This window comes from Anser brachyrhynchus, assembly GCF_964034855.1.
Source record: "Anser brachyrhynchus genome assembly, chromosome: 1".
Lineage (NCBI taxonomy): Eukaryota > Metazoa > Chordata > Aves > Anseriformes > Anatidae > Anser > Anser brachyrhynchus.
Window position 1 is genome coordinate 91,107,238 of NC_137694.1, and position 23,010 is coordinate 91,130,247.

Sequence of the window (23,010 nt, forward strand, 5' to 3'; positions counted from 1 at the left end):
GCGTGAGTGAAGCACAGTTAATGTTTCATAAATTCATGCGAGAGAACAATTTAATCTGAAAAATCAAACAACTTCCATGACAGATGGAGCCCACAGTCAATTCCATAAAAGGCTGCCTAGTGTAATTACCATCAGTTAGAGGTATTTGTTTTGCCTTGTTCCTTTAACTTAGTTCACATGGCAATGCTCTTTTCTGACATTCCTCAGCTAAGCTGAGTTGCACACTCATACACCTCCATGTTCCCATCATACCTTAACAACTTGAGGAGTCATTCTTTCCACTGGCTGTTTAGCACTTTCATTTAAAACTGCGTTCTTAAGTACAGTTACTTAAACTACAAGGTTCGCTATCATGTCTACCAGCAGAAAAATGTTTAAGAGGCATACACTGATGTCATCCACTTAACATTCACTTCTTCAGCTCAGCTGGTATGAACAGCTAGGGCAGCCCGTTGCCTAGAAGCCTCCTCTCACACAGATCTTCACTCAGTGTCTAAGCCTACCCCTCCAACATCCCTGCCACATATTTCAGCTGTGGCAACATCCACAGCCTATACCTCCTCCCTTCCCTTCGCAGTACAGAGAGCTTTCTCCTTCAGCCTTTTTATTCAGGTACTGAGGACGGATCGTATTCAGAACCAGCACTCTTGCCTGCAGAGAGAGGCTTTGGTTCTGGTACCCACGGGGTTTCATGGAAGGGCTCACCTCCCTATGTCAGCTTATGACCAGCTAGTTGAAACTGTGACAACAGGTTAACAGAAGTCAATCAGCAGCTCTGCTGTTCACAAAGTATGTGTCACCCTACTGTGATCACCCTACAATAGGTCAACAAAACTCAACATTTTTCCACCTAAGACTGCCTTTTTCCTCTTGTAGAAGGCAACACATGAACACAAAACCCTCTTTTCTTACAGGAAACAATGTCTGAAATCCTGTCTGTGCTACCATACCTTCCCTTTAATGGGGATAAGCCAAAAGCAGTTGCAAGATACACCTGAAAAGAACTGATGTGGTTTCCTCCAACCCCTTGCCTGGAGATTGCTGCAAAAAATGGAAATAAATAATAAAAAATAGCAAAGGTATTACTTTTTAAATCTAACTATCACATGGGGTCTTGAAAATTAAGCACACTGAAATCATACAAGAGTCATTAGGCTTAAAATGCTAAGTAAGTAAAAAGTACCTCTAAAATGGTTATTATTCTTTTGTCAACTGCTGGGTCAAAAGAGTAATGATAATTATTGCATTTTTACTGTAATTCTATGGAAATTAATTTTCTCACCATGCAATTAGGAAAAGTTAGTGCTGTGTGGATATTTCCATAGTTATTTTAATTGAAAAATGTTTAATACAGAAACTCATAACTTGACATTTCATATTTTCCAAAGATAAATTTGCTTCAGTTCAACAAGAAGAAAGTAATTAGACTGGGAATTCTGGAGATAGTCCAGATATCTTCTCAACCTCTGGCTAAGTTGCTCTTAATTTCTCAAGGCTCTGAAACATTATTAAACAATTACTTTTCATATGTCAAGCTAGGGATGAAAGAGGGACTCATGCCTAATTTAATATGAGAAATAAACAGAAGTATCTCAACCAGGATTTTAACCAAAGACTCTTGAGGAGCTACGGCATTAGCTCATCTTCATAGTTCTACACTAGAGCGGTAAAGTTGGAGATGCGACATTTTCTAAAACCTTTCAGTTCATTATTTGATAAACTGCACACATTGGGAACTGCAAAAAAGTGTGTCAGAGAAATACATAGTTTTGCATGTAGGAAAAAAAAAAAAACAAACACTTGACCAAGTACTATCATATTTTAGGGAAGCCTCACAAAGAATCTCAAACCCAAATCCCATTACATAGGTATATTTACATACATGCTGTGTGGGAGGTTGACAGACATCAGCAAGAACACAAACTCCTGACCTATAATCCTACTAACAAAATTCCTCCATAAGGCCATGTATGTAAATATGAGGCTTATATTTCATTTTCTAGCTTGCTATGGTGTAGTGGAACGCGATACGCTTTAAGACATACACTTCACTAATCATTACCATTACTATCAATACCTTACTGCAGAGATGAAATATGATATGGAGAATTACCCTAAATCTAAACAGTGCTCATCAGCTGCAATGCTGAAAATATTTCTGTAATTTACTTTTATTTACTCAAGCTTCATTTCTTTGTCATAACTAGCTTGGATATAAACATACTCAACACTGCACTGCAGTTTTTGCATTCAAATATTCAAATTGCTTCATGTCCAGGTTCTGTATAAGAAAAAAGTTAACCTTGCATCGGTCTCAGTAAGGGACTGATTACATACTGTGACAGACTCAAAATGAAAACAACTGCACACAGGAGAGGTTTTGTTTTTGTTTTTACTCTCCCCTCCTCACCCACCAAAAAACCCACAGCACTAAACAAATGAAAGCCTGCTGGGAAGACATATCAATAAATGTGTGTTTGACTCTGTCCTCTGAATCTGTGATTGTGGAGGAAAAAAATCAGACAGGGATTTCACTGTTTTATTTATTTTGATGAATTGTGGCTCTAGAGGTTAAAGTTTACACAGAACCAGAACACAATGAAACCTTCTATTTGTCCACGAGGTAGCCCCACAGTAGTAACCATATGGTCTTCCATATCGTCCTGACAATGACCTCAAAGCTAGTGGGGGAATCACCACTCAAAGGATAAGACACAATCTAACCTCCGTGCTATCTCATTCCCCTGGGCTCTTCCTGCCCAAGGGTCAGGAACCGAGTTCCTGTGTCAAATTATTTATGCTTCTGATAAAGAAGACTCAATCTCAGGACTCCAAGATAAGACCACCACACATTTTCTATTTCAGTTGAGTCTTTGAAGTCCTATAAACCAGAAGATAAAACTTATATTTTAATATACTTGGTTAGAAAAGCTACCATATGTAGATAACTGTCTTTTCGATCTCTGGCTTTAGTCACTCACTTCCCAGTGTCCATCTGAGCATGTTGAGAAAATGAAATTCAAAACCCTCACGTTTCTAACAGAGACCCTGAGCTGTCAGAAATCCTCACCACTGCTGGGACCAGAACTCTCTCGTGTAAGATAGATGGCACCTAGTGAGAAACCCATCACGCGAAAACACTTGGAATGTGCTACAAGCCACAGGAAACAGAAAAAATTCAGTATCAATACTGATTTATAACCCATGAAATACAGCTAGTAACGCAGATTTACTGATATGCAACGAAGTTCAAAAGTGCATTTCATAGTTGATTCACATGTCCCAGAGCCAATGTCTCATATCCCAAAATGTTGTCTAACTGGCAATGCTTTGGGATATGAGAACTACAGCTTAGACCCCATATGCCACTTACAGCTTACAACAGCTGAAAAAGAGAGGGAGGAAGCAGGAGGAAGCTAATAAACCTACCAAGCAAAATTCCATTATTCAGAGGATAACCAACAAAATTAGTACCAATGAACCTCTGAGGTGCAATATCCAAAACCAAAATGTGTCAGGCAAAAAATACAACATTTCCATCATGAAAATAACCATTATCCCCCAAACAGCCTGAAAATACGCATTTGTTTGTCTCCATTTCATTTTGGCAGGAATTAAAGAACTCATTAAAAGAAATAAATAAATCAGGATTTCCAACTAACAAAACATAACATTTTTTTTTAATTCATGGAATTATTTGATGCAGGTGATGCTAAATACATACCTTATGCCCAGTAGTTTTAAAATGTATACATTAAAAAATTTGGAATACTAAGGTCTGCTCATTTTAAATGCAATCTTACATCTCATACTAAACGAAAAACTGTTTACTGTAATGACACTACACCTATTTTACTCCAGAAACAAGTATCCTTGAAACAGAAAAATCATTCTATTGCCATTATGGATAAATCAGCAAATATTTACTTAAATGAAATATAAAATGCCAGTGAAATAATAAAAATGAATAAATAAATTTTGCTTTGCCTGTCCTGAACACAATTTATCCAGATTTAATTTTAATTCTTCATTCACTATATGCAGAGGTTTTGGAAAAAAAAATAAGAAAACATTACTTATATATCTATTTACATGACAGTCTTCGAAAACAAGTATCACAAAATACGACAGTGTGGACAGAGAAACCAAGTAGCTAAAAATAAGATATTTTTTTTCTTTAAATAGTGGGGCAACATTTTTCATTATAAAAAACCCTTTCTATATCCCACATATACCTATTTTGTGATGCAATTTCTGTTATTAAAACATTTTTTTTCACTCCATGAAAGAAAACCGTTTCTCATGAAAAGTGAAAAAAAAAGACAAAAGCCTGTGCTTGAAGAAACACGACAAGATGGTAAAAGCACAATGTAGTTATGATTTATACTAACTTCCACATATGCAGGTTCTTGAATTCGAGTATAAAACAGTATTTTTGTTCTTTTTCTCACTAATGAGTAGAGTGTACTTAGAAAAAAGGCCCGCACTCTTTGTAACTCTTGCTGCTCTTGTTCAGGGGTTACATATCGGTTTTAGGAAAGGTATTACCTTATTTCCTATAGGTATAGGGGACAGACTGGAAAAGCAAATGAAGCAGTTTTCTAGGTAGATGTTTGAAGGTTTTTGTAATCTTTGCAAAGGAACAAAAACATCAACATGCAGTGTAGGTGAGTAATCAGGCAACACGTCACCATGAGCCTAGCACAAGCTGAAATCTTCTCATTAAAAAAATCAGGTTAAATTTATGAATGATCCCAGTTTTTACAAGTGATATATAAATCTAAATACACAGAACAATTTGGAAATTGTTTGTATTGCCCTATCTCAAAAGACAAGGATATTTTTTTCAAGCAGAAAAAAAAAATACATATTTCAGGAAACTATAAAAAAAGTTCTAAAGAAAGGTAGCTGAAACCTAGATGTCTGGGATTGTGAGAAAGAAAATTGAGGACAAAAGCATGTCAGGCTTACAAACCTTAGCAACAGAAAGAGAAGGACGGTTTAAGTGACAAGAAATGAGAAAAGAATCCTGCTTCAGTCAGAAAAGGGAAAAAAAACAAATGATAATCCGATACAAAAGTGAGTACGACTCAATTATGGACAAAGGAGGCAAGGAAAGCAAGTTATAATTGAATCAAGGGAGAGATTTAGACACAAGCAAAGACTGAAAGTTGGGGGAAAAAAAGCAGGCAATGCAAACATTAAGGTGATAGTGCAAACACAAGAACTACTTCCAGCCACTTGGAGGTGTGGGGAAGAAGCGGAGGGACCACATTCTGGATCAGCAAGCAGATATAACAAAGACCACAGAGAGAGGGTGGAGAAAATTCATGCGGCTTTCCAAAAGCCAGGAAGGCAACTTCAAATTAAACCTGAAGGCTGTGAAGGTTACACAATACAGAGGTGATGCATTCACGTCCTTTGGAGTCAAACTGTAGTCTGACTACAGCAAACTGGACACCTCCACATGCACAGCGTGCAAATTCAGATAAGAATAGAAACATTGCAATTTTCAAGAGGAGATGTTTTGGACATTAGTTTGTTGGGTTTTTGTTTGTTTGTTTTTTTTTTCCCCAAGACGGTCAAACACAATGTTCTAAGGCATAATTTTAAATTCACTTACTGCCAAGACACTGTCCTTCAGAAATAACCACTGCCTGACTAGTCCAACAGCAAGCTGACATTAAAAATACAGCAAAATACCTTGCCAAAACACTCTTCAGCTGTGAAGGGTACAGAAATGTGCATGTGACCTCTAACCACCACATGGAAAACTGATTTAACTTGCACAGTATATAGGTGAGATCATGGCTCTATAACAGCTTAACTGCTGATCCTGCTCTGTCTACTCCCTGAGCACTGAAGTGGCAATACGGCAAGGTGATACAGGGAGAAACCCATCCAAACCCATCCTGGTGAAAAGACACTGAAAGCAGACCAAAAAGAAACAAGCCCCAAGACAGGCTGTATAATCAACGATCAAAAGTGACCAAAACACCAGTTCTAAGGCTAGGGCAGGGAAACAGGGACCAGGAGTAGGGAGGACCTGAGCAACTACAGGCCGGTCAGCCTTCATGCCTGGCGAGGTGACAAAACTAATCCTGGGAACCACCACGTCCAGGCACATGAAGGACAAGAAAGTCAGCAGGAAGAGTTAGTATGGATACACCCACGGGAAGTCATTCTTGACCAGACTGATAAACATCTACGATGAAGTGACTGGCTTACTAGATGAGAGGAGAGCAGAGGATATTGGACTGGTCTTCAGTAAGGCTTTCAACTCCTGTCTCCTGTAAGATCTTCACAGACAAGCTGTTGATGAATGGGCTGGATGAGCAGTGAGGTGGATTGAAAACTGGCTGAATGGCCAAGCCCAGAGTGTCTGTGGCACAAAGTCTGGTTGGAGGCCAGGATCCACTACATGTGCATGCTCCAAGTAGGAATGAATGAAACAAGACCACATTTAACATCAACTCATCCACAGCTCTAGAGAACAGTACAAGAGTGCATGTCCAGCTGTTCTCCCAATTAAGACAACTTGGTCGTTTATTAGATTTCTGTGGATATCATCATATATGGGGTAACTGAAAGATGTAGGAAAGTGTCTTTAAAAAGACAAAATGAAATATTTCACAAATACAAAGAGATGTTCCCTGCAGAACACCAAAGATGAAGATCAAATCACTTTCAGTGATCGCCAAACTCATGCCATCAACAGCATATACAGCCACCTGTTTTGACTGAGAAAAGTATAGTGACAAAGGTTGAGATAGCCCTCTAACAAGTAGTAGAGTGCTACTCATTTGGGGGTGATGTAGCTGAGGACAGTATTTGAGAAATACACACCTTTTTTTCCTCTTTAAAGTGAGGGAAGAGAAAGATGGTAACCAAGTCAGCATGACGGAGCTCCCAAGTGGAAAAGGAGTCAGAACATAAGAGTGATGGTCATGTAAGAAGACTGCAAGCTAACACATGCCCTATCATCACACTCTTCATTCTAAAACAGCTAGCTAGTTGTCTCACAGACAGCATGTGAAACTAAGAGCAATACTCAGCAGACCTCAGCCCTGCAGAATTCCTATCCAGCAAGTAAATCACTTCAAAATCATGAGGCGATTGATGGCATTTCCTTGCAGCAAAAACCAACCCCCCATCACCTGTGGCACACGGGGTGCAGAGGGCTACAATACACCTGTGCTGAAATGGTCCTTGCATCAAACCTTGGAAGACCCTGCACACTACACACCTATACAAAAACAAACAAACAAACAAACAAAACCATCTTGCTGAGTTACTGCAACTTGGGAAATGAGTAATGGCAGTAAAGTAGTTTGAATTACCTGCCTCATACCAACCTTGGAAGAGAGCAGAGTATAAAACAAGCCGCTAAAACTGCTGGCAGGAAAGCAGCCTATGACATTTTGCTTCAGGTTGTCTTCTCATTATAAAGTAAGCATTATTTTCCCAAATCACTACTGAACCACGTGGGGATCACTTTCCCTTTACTGCAGGTCTTCTTGAAGAGTAGCAGATCATGAAGAGACTGAAAGCATTTTTCCACTTCAGTACATTATTTTTAGGTACTCAAATAACATTTCTTTTGGCATATACCAATTGCTACTGTGCTTTACATCTTTTAACAGCTGAAATAACAACCAAACAGATCTCCTGCAATGAAAAATGTAAATTCACTATCCCAAAACTACTCTAGTTAAACACTCATTTCTAAATTTCAAAACAATCTTATTCTCTGTTTATGAACTTAAACACATATATGTATAAAAATAGTGCCTTCCAGAAATGACCTAAGATCCACATGACTACTCCTGTTTTACTCTCATAAAATATAGCATTAAATTAAAATAAAAGATTTAGCTACAATTAAAATGACTTACTACACACCAAATGGCAAGAGAAACTGAAATTTACACAATAATGAATACAGACAGATGGTTGTGGAAAAAAAGAAGTAACTGTAAGAAGCATCTACCCTAAAAAGTAGGTCATAAAGGGGAAAAAAAATCTTGAACATTCCCAACAGTGAGATAATGGCACTTTTCTTCTGTGAGATAAGTTCAGAGAAAAGTATTTTTACTGGTACATTTATTACTTGAAAAGTGGTAGCACTAAGAAGGAACAATCCCATTGTGCAAGGCATAACAGGAATGTGTTAGAATGACTGCTTGTCTCTGCCCAAAAAAGCTTTCAGTCTGAATGGTAGATGCTATTTTATAGCATGGATTTGAGAAAGAGTCCCATGCCTTTTTAAAGTGAATTATCACAGCAAGAAGTATACAATGTATCTCAAAACAGAACTTCGGGTTTTATCAATTTAGTTGTCCTGCTTTCCAGTTACTACACAACAGAAAGCTTAAGCAGGGCATTTCTGTAACATTTGAATGTAGATACTTGTACATACAAATGGGCAGTCAGCTTTCATGCCACTGTTTTCTGAAAACTACCCAACAACTTAGTTAAGAAGACATAAACTGGATGAAGTTTGCATAAAACCTTTCTGTTTGTGCTACAAGCATTCATCAACTAGCAATACCCAGCTAGCAGAAAATATACATCAGAAATAATCTCAGGAAATAGGACAGAGTGAAATTGTTCACACAATTAACTTACTGGTAAAAACAAAAACCTGACCTTGTTTTGGGGCAAAGAAAAAACAGAGACAGATTCAAGGAACCAGTTTTGGCAGTGATAGAAGAGAGAAGTTGGAACGAAGTGTCAGAAGAACACCTTGTGAAAAGCACTGTCTGTCTTCATTGCTTAAAAAAGTACGATACAAAAACATTTGGTGTTTTCTGTCTTGATAAGAAAAATATTAAACATAGCACAAAATTAAGACTTATGAAATGTTAATTTATACCATCTAAGCTAACCTGTACCTTTGGGGGGGGGGGGGGGGGTTACTTTAGCCAGAAAGTTTTGATTAAACATCCAAAATCTTACTACTCTTGTCCTGTAGAAGTAAAAAGCATTATTCAGCACCCATGTGAAAAAATGAAAGCACACAATGGACAATCTGAAAGTCAGTCACTTCTGAGCACGGTATAGTGTATAATACAGAATATAATACAGGAAATATTTCATTGCTTGAGAACTTCTTATCAGACCGCTCTCTCGCCATTTTATTTTCCAATGAAGAACCGGCTTTCTTAACAGTAACTTCTTTGGGTATTCTGTTGTTTTTATCTTTGCCTTGCTTCTCCTCGGATGCTTTCTCACTTTCTAAGGAGGGGAGGGTGGGGCTTGCACAATCCAGCAGCTCTGAAGTGATACGAAACATTTGCCTGCTCACTCCGACAGCAAAGCTCCTTTAAGTACACTTCACATAAACAGACCTCTAACAGCCTTGCAATTATCAGCAATTTGAATCAAGTGACCAACACAAAGGTTAACTTGGAGTAAAAGAAAGCTTGGCAACTAATTAATATGTCAAAGTAGCACTCTCTCTTCCAAAAGAGTTAATGAAGCTTACAAAGGACACATGCGTGCCTTTTGGCATGCAGGCCAGGCTTTGGAGCGTGGTGTGGCTGAGGTTGGTTCACTTGCAGTTTACTCACCAGCCTGCTGGTGGATTAAAAAAAAAAAAGTAGAAAAGAAAAAAGAGAAAAGAAAAGAAAAGGGAATTAGGGTTAGTGTACCACAGCTCTGGCTGGCTCCTCTGCACTAGGAATTGCTGAGCATGGCTGGCCCCACAGCGAGCTCCTCGCTGCTCACCAAAGAGCAGGGGGATGGACAATAAAATAGGTGTATCCACTAAGGAGAAAACCATTTCATAACCACCTCCTCAACAGAGTTTCTTACTTACACTAAGCTTCCAATCAGAAAGAACCAATACCCAGTTCCAGGCTGTTGCCTCAGAGAAATTATCCTCTCTGCATTTTGCTTTTTGGGAAATGAGTACACTGTATGATAAAAAAAATTGTCTAGTAACTTCAAATTACATGGATGTCTACACCAAAATGTTTGCCCACAGCAAAATAAAACCACGTGAACTACTGCTTATAGATGCAAGTTAGGGAGAGCAACTTTACAAGTCAACAAATCAATTACTCTTGCTTCTATGACTGTATAAAAATCCAGTCAGTTTTAGGACCACTGTATAGACTTTGAGGACTACATTATTTACTGAAGTCTGCTAATAATCCCCACTTTCATTAAACTGATTTTTTTAAATGGTTGCAAGAGAAATAGTAATTTCTCCCAGACTTAGGGTTTAGTTTCTCCCTCCAGAAAGCAAATTAGGGCTATAAAGAAGTTCTAAGCTGTCAAATACTTTCAATCTCACTCCTTGCATAAGGAAAAAAATAGAATTAAACATCAATTATTTTAAGTGCAAAAAACACCTATTAAAAAAACCAACAACATTCTTTTACAGTAGGTCTATTACTACTCTGTGTGGCAGCCCTCACTTCACACACACAGAGTTCCCTTCCGATCATTTTCAGCAGTTAATTCTGTTTCCACGGATGCCTGCATTTACCTTGGGACACCATGACATTGAACCTGCCAGGCTTCCACCTGCAAATACATTACTCAGGACAGCATGCATTTCCAATATCATTTTCATGCTTCAATTACCAGAAGTATCAATTCATCTTATTAATCATCAGCTGAGAAATCTAAATTCTCATGATTTTGAGCCATTGATAGATTAAAGAGAAATATTCACCAAGACTCAGCTCGTACTGTGCCAGGTGAGCCTGCTATGAAGATGTGCCCAAAGAAAACTGACTGAGGAACACACCTTAGAATCAAAAGGCTCCTCAATGGTCTTTTTTCCTAGCTGGGATGAACAACAGTAGAAGTGAACTGTTATAAAGAAAGGCACCAGGAAGAGAACAAATCTGAACTTTCTAAATTCCCAAGCCATCCTTGGGACAAGTCAGACAAACTGCATGCTTGACAGATATCCCTACGCACATAACACAGATCAGGAAAACACTACAAAGGCTTGCAGCAGGGTTTGCTCCAGGGGGTACGCATTTTCCCAAGTATGCCTCCAAAGAACATACCCATTGCAAAGTGTTTTTAAGCTTTTTCACAAGATATTTGCATGTCATCCAAGCTCAAGAAAAAGGCTAGGGTGTCTAGAGAGGTGACATTCTAGAAGCACAATATACTCCACCTAACACCTACATTGTACACATCCTACTAGAACCTCATCAGGCATTTAGGGAGTAAGAAGCTACATGAAGTGGTTTCACACATCTTTCAGTTCAAGTCAGATTTGCATGCAAACTGACACTTGTGTAATCAGACATAACACACTTTGGAGAACTCTGAATTCACAGACCAGTAGACAGGATTCAGCTATTCACACGACTTCCTCTGCAAAAGACAGAAATAAGGGTGTTGTAGTCTAGTTTCCCCAAGAAACGAGGCTTAAATAATTATGCCAACCCCAATCCACACTGCCCCCATTAACTTTGGAACCTCTTGGCCAATTTCAACTAAATTTTAGAAGATTGGTGTCTCGGCTGTCTATGGGCTTTGTGAAAGCCAATGGACAAGTATAAGAAAGAAAAACAGTGCCCCTTTTAAAGGGTAAGGCTACAGCGTGCCTGGACAGCTGCATGCTTAGCCGGCCATCCCTTTAGTGTGTGCACGCACATCCACACTTTTTGGAGCAAAGTCCAACAGAGGTCTGTCTAATGCCCACTGGCATTCATGAAGGAAGTCTTAAGTGAGGAGCTAGCATATATGGGAACCGATTTGAAACTCTGCAGAAGGAATAGTGATGGATGCTAGAGTAATGGCACTACTATGAGGGAGAGATACCACAGGACATCTGTAGGCAGGCAAGGAGTAGGAGATGAATCTGTAGAAAATAAAAATGGCTTTGTTCTGCCACTTGCAGACCAAGCTGCTAAGTTTAATTGTCCAGGTGTAATTCAGTAACTCTGACAAAAGCCTGAATTTCATTATAGTTTAAGCCATTGTGCATAAGAAAGTACAGTTGAGTGAACAGAGGCAGGCATTAGCATTTTGCAACATGTGGCAAGGTTTTCAAAAGAGTAAAAAACCTACGTCATCTTTGTGATTATAAACAGCTTAAACAACTTAGAAGTGTCCATAACCTATTTTTTTTTCTTATTCCTTTTAGTTTGAAGAACCATTCATCCAGTGCTCTGAGCATTACCTTTTAGAAATTACTCCACCATCAAGTAACATTTTCGCCTACCAAGAAATAGTCAGTAACCTTGCTCCATCACCCACGTAATGCCTGGTGGTCCTGGGAAGCATGGATGAGGCAAGACGCTTTGGCTTGCCCTGCAGGTCAAAAGATCCTGATGGTGTAGAAGACACATAGTAGGCTGAGTCCAGAACTATTAACGGCATAAAAGATACTAATGTTTACTGAGCAAAAATATCTCCACTGATCCTTAAAAGACAGAACTTAAGAGAACAGCATCATTTCCTCTTGTTCTTCACAGAGACACTGAAATGCCAATCAACTGTATGCTCCTCAAGACATGGAAATCTAACTCTGCTCCGCTGTGCATATGCATTATGATACAGCCTAATTAGGTGATTACACATTTTTTCCCCCCAGGACCTTCGTGTTCCAGGAGAGTGCAAAACCACACTGAATAGCAAGATCTGGTCTGGATTCTGGTACTTGTGGGGAGCGCCAGTTTGCAGGGCAACCAAAAGCCGTGTTCCGCGTTCTGGCCGCAGGCCAAGACGTCCCTGGATTTGATACAGGGGATATGGAGTATCCACCCTGACACACCCTGGAATCCCTCTGAAGGGAGCCAAGGCTGCAGAAAGACAGAGACTGAATGGGGTCAGGGGCTCACCAGCCCCAGGGAGAGGCAGAGTCCAAAATGAAGGCACTGAAATAAGGCTCTCAGCAGCCTGCCGTCACAGAGTCCTTGCTCAGGTGTTCACCTGGTAGCCTCTGGGCCGTGATGAGTTTTGCTTCCAGGATTCTGGCAGCCAAAAGGATATAAAATGATTCATACCCGTTTAACATTTTGCCTCACTGAGTGTACAAAGTGAATGGTGCTTTTGCAGCGAGTCAGCACTTAGTATTTGGGCCTACTTTTGTTGTTGTTTAAACCTTCTAAACCTGTTAAGAGCTCTGAACATTCAATATTTGCTTTCCTTCATCACCTCCCACACTACTAAACAGCACAAAGCAGATCCAGAGGCTACTGAGACGAAAGAACAAGCAACCAGCCAACCTTTGGGATTATTTTGCTTAGCTAGGCTCAACATTTCTTTGCATCCCTTAACGTGGCCACACTGCCTAGGGCATTCACAGCACACTACAGCTCTGTTCTGGCCACTGCCTACACAGGTATAAGTTCCTGAGGAAACATCAGGATTCTCATCACTGTAGTATCACTAGTTGCAGACAGAAGCACAAGCTAGAAGATTCACCAAACACTTCCTATTTGAGCCTGCATGGAGTTTAGAAAGCAATCAAACGCTTAGGTGTCACCAATAAACTCCTTTAAAACAGAGGACATGCAGCAGTAGCTGACAAGCTGGAAAATTTAAATCCTCATTGTAACATCTTTACCTGAAATACCTAGAAACAAGAGAAAAAAAAACAGCTCAGCTCCCAACTTGTCAGCTCTTCTGTCAAAGTTTTAACTAGCAATTTGGCCTCAAAAATCTTTCTTCATAGCCACACTTGTTTCAGAGACCTTTACTCCCAGCATTACACCTTCAAGGTAGGGTCCAGAAGCTGGTCTACACAGAGAGAGACCGCCCAGCCATAATTCAGGCACTGAGTCACAGGTCTGAACGCTGCTTTGTGCCCTCTTCTTGGTTTATTCAATTTGTTATTTTGCAAATGAAAACCTACTAAGAGTTCTCTCACTTGTCCAACAAGAGAAAAATGAGCTATCTTGGGCGCACTAATTGAAATGTGTTGTTTCCCCTCTTCATTAAACACTTTCATTTAAAAAGAGCCTCATATTCATCCTCATCTACAAGCACATAAAGTCGATTACCTAGAGGAGAAATGAAGCACTCAAGCCAGAAAAAGAAACAAACAGCCCTGAAGACTCCAGAAGCGTTGTTAACTAAGTTACAACGTGCAAATCAGACCGGAATCTTTTTGTTTCTGCTTTTACTTCTCCCTGAGTAATGACATACAGCTGTATTTACGCTGCTAAATATTTATGTAAAATGGACCTGCAACCTATGTAAGATAAGCAATGCATTTCGCTGCTGGAACATTAACATTCAGCTTCTCTGCCCTGTGTGCTCAAAACGTTCCGCCTTAATATTCCCTTCATTCTCTTTGCCCTGAATATTTGCACACACAGTCTGCAGAACTGTTTCGTGTTTGCAATGCTAGAATTCCTAGCTGCACTTTGATCAGGGCACAGTGAGTGGTAATTTTCTACCTTGAGCATGTCAGCCTAATAAAATGAACAAACTGTTCCCAGTCGCAAAGATTTAAAAACAAAAAATCCACAGTTGCCAAAGTTATCTGCTTCTTATCAAGATCCATGTTTGGCACCAGATGCATTTGATTCATTCATCATTGTCAGGGCACTCGCACACTAATTATTTCAAATTGTTTCCTCAGGCAGAGGTCTAGGACAAATGCAAGCAAGCCAAAAATAGCAGTTATGAATAATTATGCATAATTTACCTCAAGGCCTGGGCCAGTCTATCTTGCCACCTGTGATCTGGACTGATTGTGGACTTGAAATTAGTTCAAGATTACTTTTTTTTTAAAAAAAAAAAAATACAATGCCAACATTTAACCTTTCTATAAGTAGTTTTCTGATGCTTTAAATATTTCTAATGAAATGCCGATAGGATTCCTCTCTTTTTTTTTTTTAAATTCCTTTCCATTTCACAACCCAACAAGTACACTAATAGTAAAAACTTCAGAGACAAGGTCAGCACATGCAACCTAACGGTAAGGCTGGGGAATGAGGTACTCAGCAAAGCACAATTCTTCCTCTGCAATCTTCAAGTCAGCTCTGATGCTCCAAAACTAAACCTGTTTCAGACCCTAGAAACTTTCCCTGTTACCCCTTACGGAGAAAGAAAGAGAACTATCCTAACATCGGTGTTTCAAAAAAAGAAACAAAAAATGATAGATGAAACACTTGCTCCTGCAAATTTAGAAGTATATATTTAACTCTATAGATAGCAAACTCATTAATTTCAATGGGATCCAAAGAGTTGTATGATGCAGGTGTGGAAGGTTTTTCCAGAACCTTTTTACCTTCTTTCACTCATTCTACTGAATATACATTCCACCTGGGTGTAGCACTTTAAGCATCAAAGTTGTATGTTTGAAACCAGCACAGCTGAAAGAAAACCCACCCTAACGGTTTCCTACCAGGAGAAGAAACACGTCATACCAGAAACTGAGAAGTGTAGATATCACCGGTAATTCAGAAAGACTACTCCAGTTTGGGAACACAGTACAGATGTTTCACTTCCAGAGATGACTAAAAATATGTAACAGCCAAAGCCATCCATGCAGAAATCAGAGGTATCGCTTACTCAGGGAGAAACATCTATGAACTCCTCCACTCAGGTATGAACACACAGACCTCTCAGGGAGGATAAAGACCCCACTGTTGAATAAACAGCACAAGACATGCAGGAACCAGTCCAGCTATGTTCTAAAGTTGTTTACGCTACAGATGCGCTTATGCATTTTCCTGATCCTAGACAACAGAAAAATAACAAAGTAGAGAAATATTAACTAAAAAAAAAATACATTCAGTAACAAAGTTTAAGATATTATTAAAAAAGGCAAAACAAACAGAAAAATATGCCTTCCACCTGTCTTGAGGATATCTCCTTTTTTCAAAGCATTATTCACTAATAGCTCTTCTATTAAAATCAGGTATTCATAAGATATTAATGGATGAAGTTCACACTGTCTGAACAGCTCTGAAGCTTGACAGGAGACAAAACTAATGCGTTTCAAGTTGGAGCTTACTAAGTTTCATCAACAGGAGAAGGAAAAACAAAGAAGTTTGTCTTCCTGTCACCATACACAAAATTTGCAATTGAAACGCACATAGAAACTAGAATCTAATAAAGCAGAAGAACAAATATTAATTTTTAAAAGCTGTGCAATGTAATGCGGAAAAATCTGTGACACAATTGAAACGACAGAAGATGAATGTTCTTAAAAGGAACTTTTTTTTTCTTTGCCACACAGTGATTTTAAAGCAGTAAAACTAATGAAAAAGGTTATTTAAACCTTAATTTGGCTTAATCTGGTTTATATGGAGTCACATATTTTAGAAATGTAAGGTTAAGTTTATAATGGATATTAGCTAAAATGTTTATAAAAAACATCTCATGGAACTTCCTTTTGTTCACTAAATCAAGTAATCTGGAGCCAGACATAACCAAGCTGTGAAAACCCAAACTTAGAAGGGTTCTTACATCCCCCGTGCAAGGATGATTTCCTTTGATGATATCAAAATATGAAAACAAGTATTTTCCCCTCAAGTGATAAATAGTGCCTAGCACTTCCTACTATGTTTTTTTCCTCCTTTCAACTATTTCCAAACTATCAGAGTTCGGTGTATGTTCAGTTTTATGTACAAACAGGATGCAAGCAACGAATGCATCGTTAGTGAACTATTACTTTCAAAAAGAACAATCATTTTTCAAACACTTTGGATTCAATTGAGACCATCAAATCACTAATTTCACTTCAGCAATCCCACTGCAACCACTGTTAATTCACACATGCCCATTCTCACAAATAGTCACTTGACCTTCACTGCTGATCAGCACCTGCTTAAGTGGAACACTTTTTAGTCTCCTTCAAATGATAACTACACTTCCATCAGTTCAAAACTGACCAGTGAACTTGCTTTTGTCTGTTAACAGAAGAGGATCAATGCTGGGAGAGAACCAAAAGAAAAAAAAAAAAAGAAAAATCAGGTAGACTGATCAGAGTTAGAAAGCTATTTTTGCTAAACAGAGCAAAACCAAAATGTTCACGCAACAGCTAATTAAAGAGCAAACAAATACAAAAGGAATTATTTCCTATGATTCACTAGGGTAAAATTCAAAAAGTACTCATTTAAAAGAAATCCCATTAAGAAATAAAAGACTGATTATTAGCAAATAATTCATAACAGGGAGACGTATAAAGCAGACTGCAAGAAGATCTCCCAGAGGAAACCCCATTAGCTGGAATTTTAAAATTAGGTTGAACAAAGTATTAGAATATGTACTTGAGGGATTCAAGCCTGCTCATCTAGGGGATGGAAAAATATCCTTTTATGTCTCTAATTTTCCCAGTTTAGTCAGGTTTAGTTTGCTTTTGTGTGTGATACCTGGTTAGAAGGTCTGAAATGAAAATACCTATCCCTATAAAAAAGCTACAAAGCAGTCTAATACTATAAAAAGCACCCCTGACCACAATTCTTACAGGCCTATTAACTTCTCTCTGAGAAGCCCACAATAGCAAGCTTTAAAAGCATTAAAGAGGACTATTGAACATGTAGATACTAATGCAATATCCACTCAGCTTACACCCATTGCTGCAGGAGCTCTAGCTGTATCGAGGCAGAACTACCAGCAGTCAGTCCTGAGGGGAATGGGTTTGCTGCTTGCTCGCCATCTCCCCTCCAACAGGGTGTCCTATAAGGCTGGGGTACCCAGCTACAGCCTTGGCTATTTTAACTCTCTTCTGCCTATAGCATTCTTTTTGTGTACTTCATAGATCAGATAAGGGGAGAGAGATGCAAAGACAAGCTTGAAGACATATTCTAGACTGTTACTTTTTGAGGGGAAAGTAATGAGCCTTTGTACCAATCCCTAAAAAGTACTTCTGCTTCTGATCCACCTGTTCCCTTTCAACCTAATTCTGTGTCTTATAGCTCTCCCAGCACTCATTTTTAGTACTAGAGTTACCTACAAATATTTTCTCCCTATTTTATTACATTCAGATATTGTTTAGGAACTAATGAAATCTTACCATAAAACAGTTTAATACAACAAATTATACTCTGAGCTCCATCATAACATCTCAGTCACCTTACATAAATGACACTGACTACTGTCAGGGCATTTCACCAAAACAAACACATTCAGTTTGTCAGCTGTGGTGGCACAAATACTACCGGACTAGTTTTCCCCCACATGCCTCAGTTTTTTCTCCACACAGTGCTCCTCTCAAGAGGCTTTAATTCACATCTCTTCAGTGCTACTCCCTCAAATTCTTTGTCATAAAACATCTGCTTTGAGTAAACCAGTATTTATAGAAGAAAATAAAATCCTGTTCATTGCATTTGCACAAGCAGGCTAAAGACAACAGGACAATGAACTATCAGGTATTTATGACAAACTCTGGGACAAATTCAGAGATGCTGTGAAATGCTGTGTCAGTTACCCAGAGCTAAATACGTAAAATTTAGGGTGAAGAGGTGTGGCTGACAGTGAGAACTGCCCCAGAAAAATAGAACTGGGGGCTATTTTATTTCATGATCTTAAAACAGTCTGCAATTCAGTTTTCTGGGAAAGCCTGGGAGACTGTGCATCCAATTCCACATTGCACTGTTGCCTCTACCATGGCCACAGACCCAAATACACCTCAAGAATGCCTGAGGAGAGGACTAAGGAAGTTTGTCTCAGCATTCGAGACCAGTGGGCAGTAAGTTCAGAGAGCAACAGAAAACCAGAGGAACTAACAAAGCCCTGTCTCTCACTCACATGCAAAATTTGTCACTGTTTGACCTTCAATTGTCTTGAGTTTTTTCTTTTTCTTTTTTTTTTTTTTTATCTGCAAGTCATTTCCAGGCTAATTTTCCATTTTCATTTTTCGACATCCGTGCTGCAGCTTCTGAGTACAGTAAATATCTCTTTTTTGGATATATAATCTCTTTTAATATCCTGTCCTCTCTTATCACACCGCAGTCCTCCCCTGTTGAATGTTGTCTGCGAATTTTTCATGATATAAGCTTTAACAGCTATGGATGTGATTGAAATACAATGTTAACTACTTTGATCCTACAAAAACCTTGTATGGAGGGTCATGTTCATTCTTTATACTTATGCAAATTTAAAAATGGCAAGAAAATTATTTTAGTGTCAAGCTGCAAGTCATAAAAGACAACACCAAAGATGATCCTTTTTCTGTTTTCCTCTGATGTATGACATACAGTTACTTGACCATGAAAGGAGATGAATAAGCATTTTAAGTCAAATACACGCAACAAAATGCTAAAACTCTAAAATGTGTTGTGTCGTTATGACAGCTGATAAATATATCAGCCATAAATGTATCATGGGTGCACAGCATACAGATCACGTTTCGCAAATGAAAAGTAACATTGAAAACAATTTTGTAGAGAATTGCAAGGTGTTACATAATACTGAACAGCCATCCTCAATCGTCCATGATAAAACACCTTTTTTCTTCCTAAAATGAGTCCCTCATCCACTGGAATGGAATTTTTGCTACTTCTTTCAGATTTTTGCTGGGATAATTCCACCAAACTCCAACATTTGCATTTCCTGAATTGAAGCTCTGCCTTGAAAGAATTCCAGCTAAGCTTACACATGCTAAAGCATTTGTGGTATCTTTTGAATCTCACAACTTATTTTTCCTGTCCCCAGGTTCCAGGGACCACACTATTCCACTCTGTGATAAACTCTATATAATGTAGACAAATGGTCATAATTGCTCACAGAAGCTCAAATATATGGATTTTGCTGCAAGTTACCCTCTGACATTCTTGAGGATGCCTACGGATATAGCTCACACAAGTTTCTGCATTTGTAGGTCCAATACCCTAAGTTTATTTAATATGATTCTGGTGAAGCATCCTTGAATAAGTTTACTAGTTAATTTTAAACAAAAACGCCTACCTTAAGCTCTTTACTGATAGCCAATTTACTCTTTGAAAGTGATAACATAAGATTATCTTGTAGTCAAATGTGTCAAACCACACTAACAGAAAATTAAAGAATTTCTGCTCAAAATCACTTGACACAAAATCTGAGAATCAAAGTCCAGGGAGTATAGCAACAACGGTTATACAAGTTATTTATTTCCAAATATCAAGAATCTCCACATTTTTGAAACATACAGTAAAAATCATGCTTCAAGGTATGAGAGCTCAGATTAAAATTCCGTATCTTAGTAATTTTACTTCTTATACCATTTGTTTAATTTTCACTCTTATTTGATACTGCAGCAAGTGGCACAAATCACCATCAGGAAACAAAAAACTATTTTCTCCTTGACTTTCCTATTCACCTTGTCACACCCCACCAAAAATTTTGTTGTTGTTGTTTGGTTTGTTTGTTTTCAGCCAAGGGCTGTCTGGCATTTCATTTCTTTTTGCAAAAAACAAAAACCATACTAGTGAGACACTGCAGCTACGCAATGAACAAATTCTCTTGTTATTACCACTAAATAATACAGACTACTCATTTTGGAAAATGATAGTATTTCACATTAACCACTGATGTGCCTGTGCTTTAAAAGAAAAAGGGGGAAAACACTGGGGGGGGGGGGGGGGGGGCGAGAAGGTTGGTTCTTAGTTGCAAGAAACCTGCAAAATTAGCCTGACACAATGACGTGCTGTATCAACAGCACAGCTTTATTAAGTCAGGATTCTAGATAGATTTGCTCACTTCTGTGTAGTGACTGCCTGAGAAGAAAATGTGATTTTATTAACAATATTCTAAAATAAGCATTTATTCTCTTACAATGAGGAAAGCCTGCCGTAAAATAGAAGAAAACCAAACAAAACCAGAACTGCTTATATACCAGTGTAACTACAGCATATAAGAGCTGTTCCTCTGAAATCAACTGAGTAATGTTATGGTAAAAGGTAGTATAATTGAGATCAGACTTGCACCCAGTAAATTTCCTATTAATATTTAAATCAACAAAGAAGAAAAAAAAATTCACTAAAGCGCGCACACACATTCAAAACCCTTCAGACTCTATGATTATAGCTGCTATTGAAATTATGCTGCAGCCCTGGAAAAGCTCATTGCAAATTACCTGTCAGTCACAAGCACACTCTGTTCTCATGACTTTGATATCCTAAATGGATTTACTTCAACACTACCAGAAGACTCCATGACAGGAGTTCACAGAACGAAACCAAGCCCCATACACCAACCCGTAGCAGGACCTATATAAGAACCACTCTGTGTTATACTGAATCGATTCAGATTAGAGCTGTTAAATCAATGCCACTGCAAGTTACTAGTGTACAAGAGTAACAGTTCCTTCTCTTCCCTCAAGAAATACTCATTTTACTACACTTTACTGCTAGAAATTAGAATTTGACCAGGCTTAAAATATGGAATAACACCCTCTGTTTCTTAAAACTAAGTTGCCATGATCAGAAGCACTATGAATCTAAACTTGATAAATTTGACTTTTTCCCAATGCACACCATATGCCTACATCTCACCTGAAGCTATTATGTGGTCTGAAATGCCTATTATTTTTAGGAAGAAAGTCCAACCCCAAAAGGATTTTGTACAATATGTGACAATATGATAGACAATATTGTGTTTTTTTCTCCTTCACTATGGAAGTGACACTGGAGAGGCATTTATATGGCTATTCCTTGCAGCCATTCCTTGCAGCTATTCCTTAGAACAGATCTGAATGGATCAGGGAAATACCCAAAAGCTCTGAACAGTATCTAGAACAGTTTTCCTATGCCTACAAGCACCAAATAGCTAGAGGTAATTTTATGAAAAACTAACATTAAACTGAACACTGTTGTGATGTCTAACTGCAGCCTATATGGCAATTTAAATTGCAAAGTTTATAAAATAAAACACACTTATGTGATTTGATGATTTTTCAAAGAAGCTATTTGAAACTATTCAGAGCCATGAAATGAAAGCAATAAACTTAATGGAAATAGATCAGTGAATATAGAGCAAGTAAAATGATCCAGGCAAAGAAATTTATCACCCAGATTTTACCTCTGCATACATGGTGAGACTTTTATACATATAATCATGAAAAAAGTCTTATTTTGCTATGCAGACTTCTGAAGTGAGGCATTTGATGAAGACTTACTTTTTCAGATGAAAATTAAAGGGAAAATAGTCCAGAGCAAATCACCTAACACCAATGAAGCCAAACAAATTGTTCACAACAGTAAGGAGAGCAAGGCCAGAATGCTCACTTCTCTCTTCACATTAAGAAATAAAAAAGTCAAGTTAGAAGGAATAACCTTTAAGAGCAATAAGAAAGCAGTCAAAATCTGGAAGACAGATATCACATTGCACATTGTCAATACATTACAGTACGAGATCAATGCCTATTAAGTTAATTTCACATTCATTCCAGAACCATAAATCATAAAGAACATGATATCGATACACTGATCTGATCTGCAGCTTTCATTTGAATTAAACTGAATTATTTTAATACTTAATACTTTCTTTGGGAATGGTACAACTTTTTTTTTTAATTTCCAGTAAAATAAAATTTGGTTTCCAAGACTTGACAGCAGTTCCTTCAGTTCACATTTGCTACTATTGACTACTCCGCTACACCAACACACTGCTTAGCACTGCAGGTTCTAATGTAATAAACATTAGTTTATGACAAAATATCCATATTTCATGGTCTTTTAAGAGATTCTTTTTAAAATTAGTTTGCATATACTTAAAATCCTGGACACGTTTGCATGATGAAAAGACAAGATTTGTATAGCAACCTGTAACAATAAATATCCTTGATCTGTAAGATATTTTTATATTGAGTGCCATATACTTCAGCTAATAATTTTAACCAAATGCCATGAGCTATTACCAGGCTCCCAGAGCTGTTGGCGGGGGAAGAACATTATTGCTGTTTTTAAATGACTGGTAACAGTTCCTACTCCAACCAGGAATTTCTACTCAGAAAGTAGAGCTACCACGTTAGCGTCTGGCACTAAGCATCAAGACATCAGTCCATCAGCAGCAAATCCTTCATAAGGCAGACTTTCTGCAATGGAAGTGATGAAAACACTCTATTTCCCTGTTATTGATTTAATCAAATTACTAAAACAT

The 23,010-nt window shown here is 38.2% G+C and overlaps 1 protein-coding gene across 6 annotated transcripts in view; it reads right to left on the reverse strand.

Moving 5' to 3' along the window:
• Positions 1-23,010, reverse strand: part of EPHA3 (EPH receptor A3) — a 217,827-nt gene that overhangs the window by 160,474 nt on the left and 34,343 nt on the right. The window contains exon 1 of one of the 6 annotated variants that reach the window (XM_080603574.1): positions 22,769-23,009. The exons of the other annotated variants lie outside the window; for them this stretch is intronic. The gene's annotated coding sequence lies outside the window, so the exon portion shown is untranslated. Of the gene's footprint in view, positions 1-22,768; position 23,010 lie in introns of those variants that run through there. 6 annotated transcript variants of the gene reach the window in all.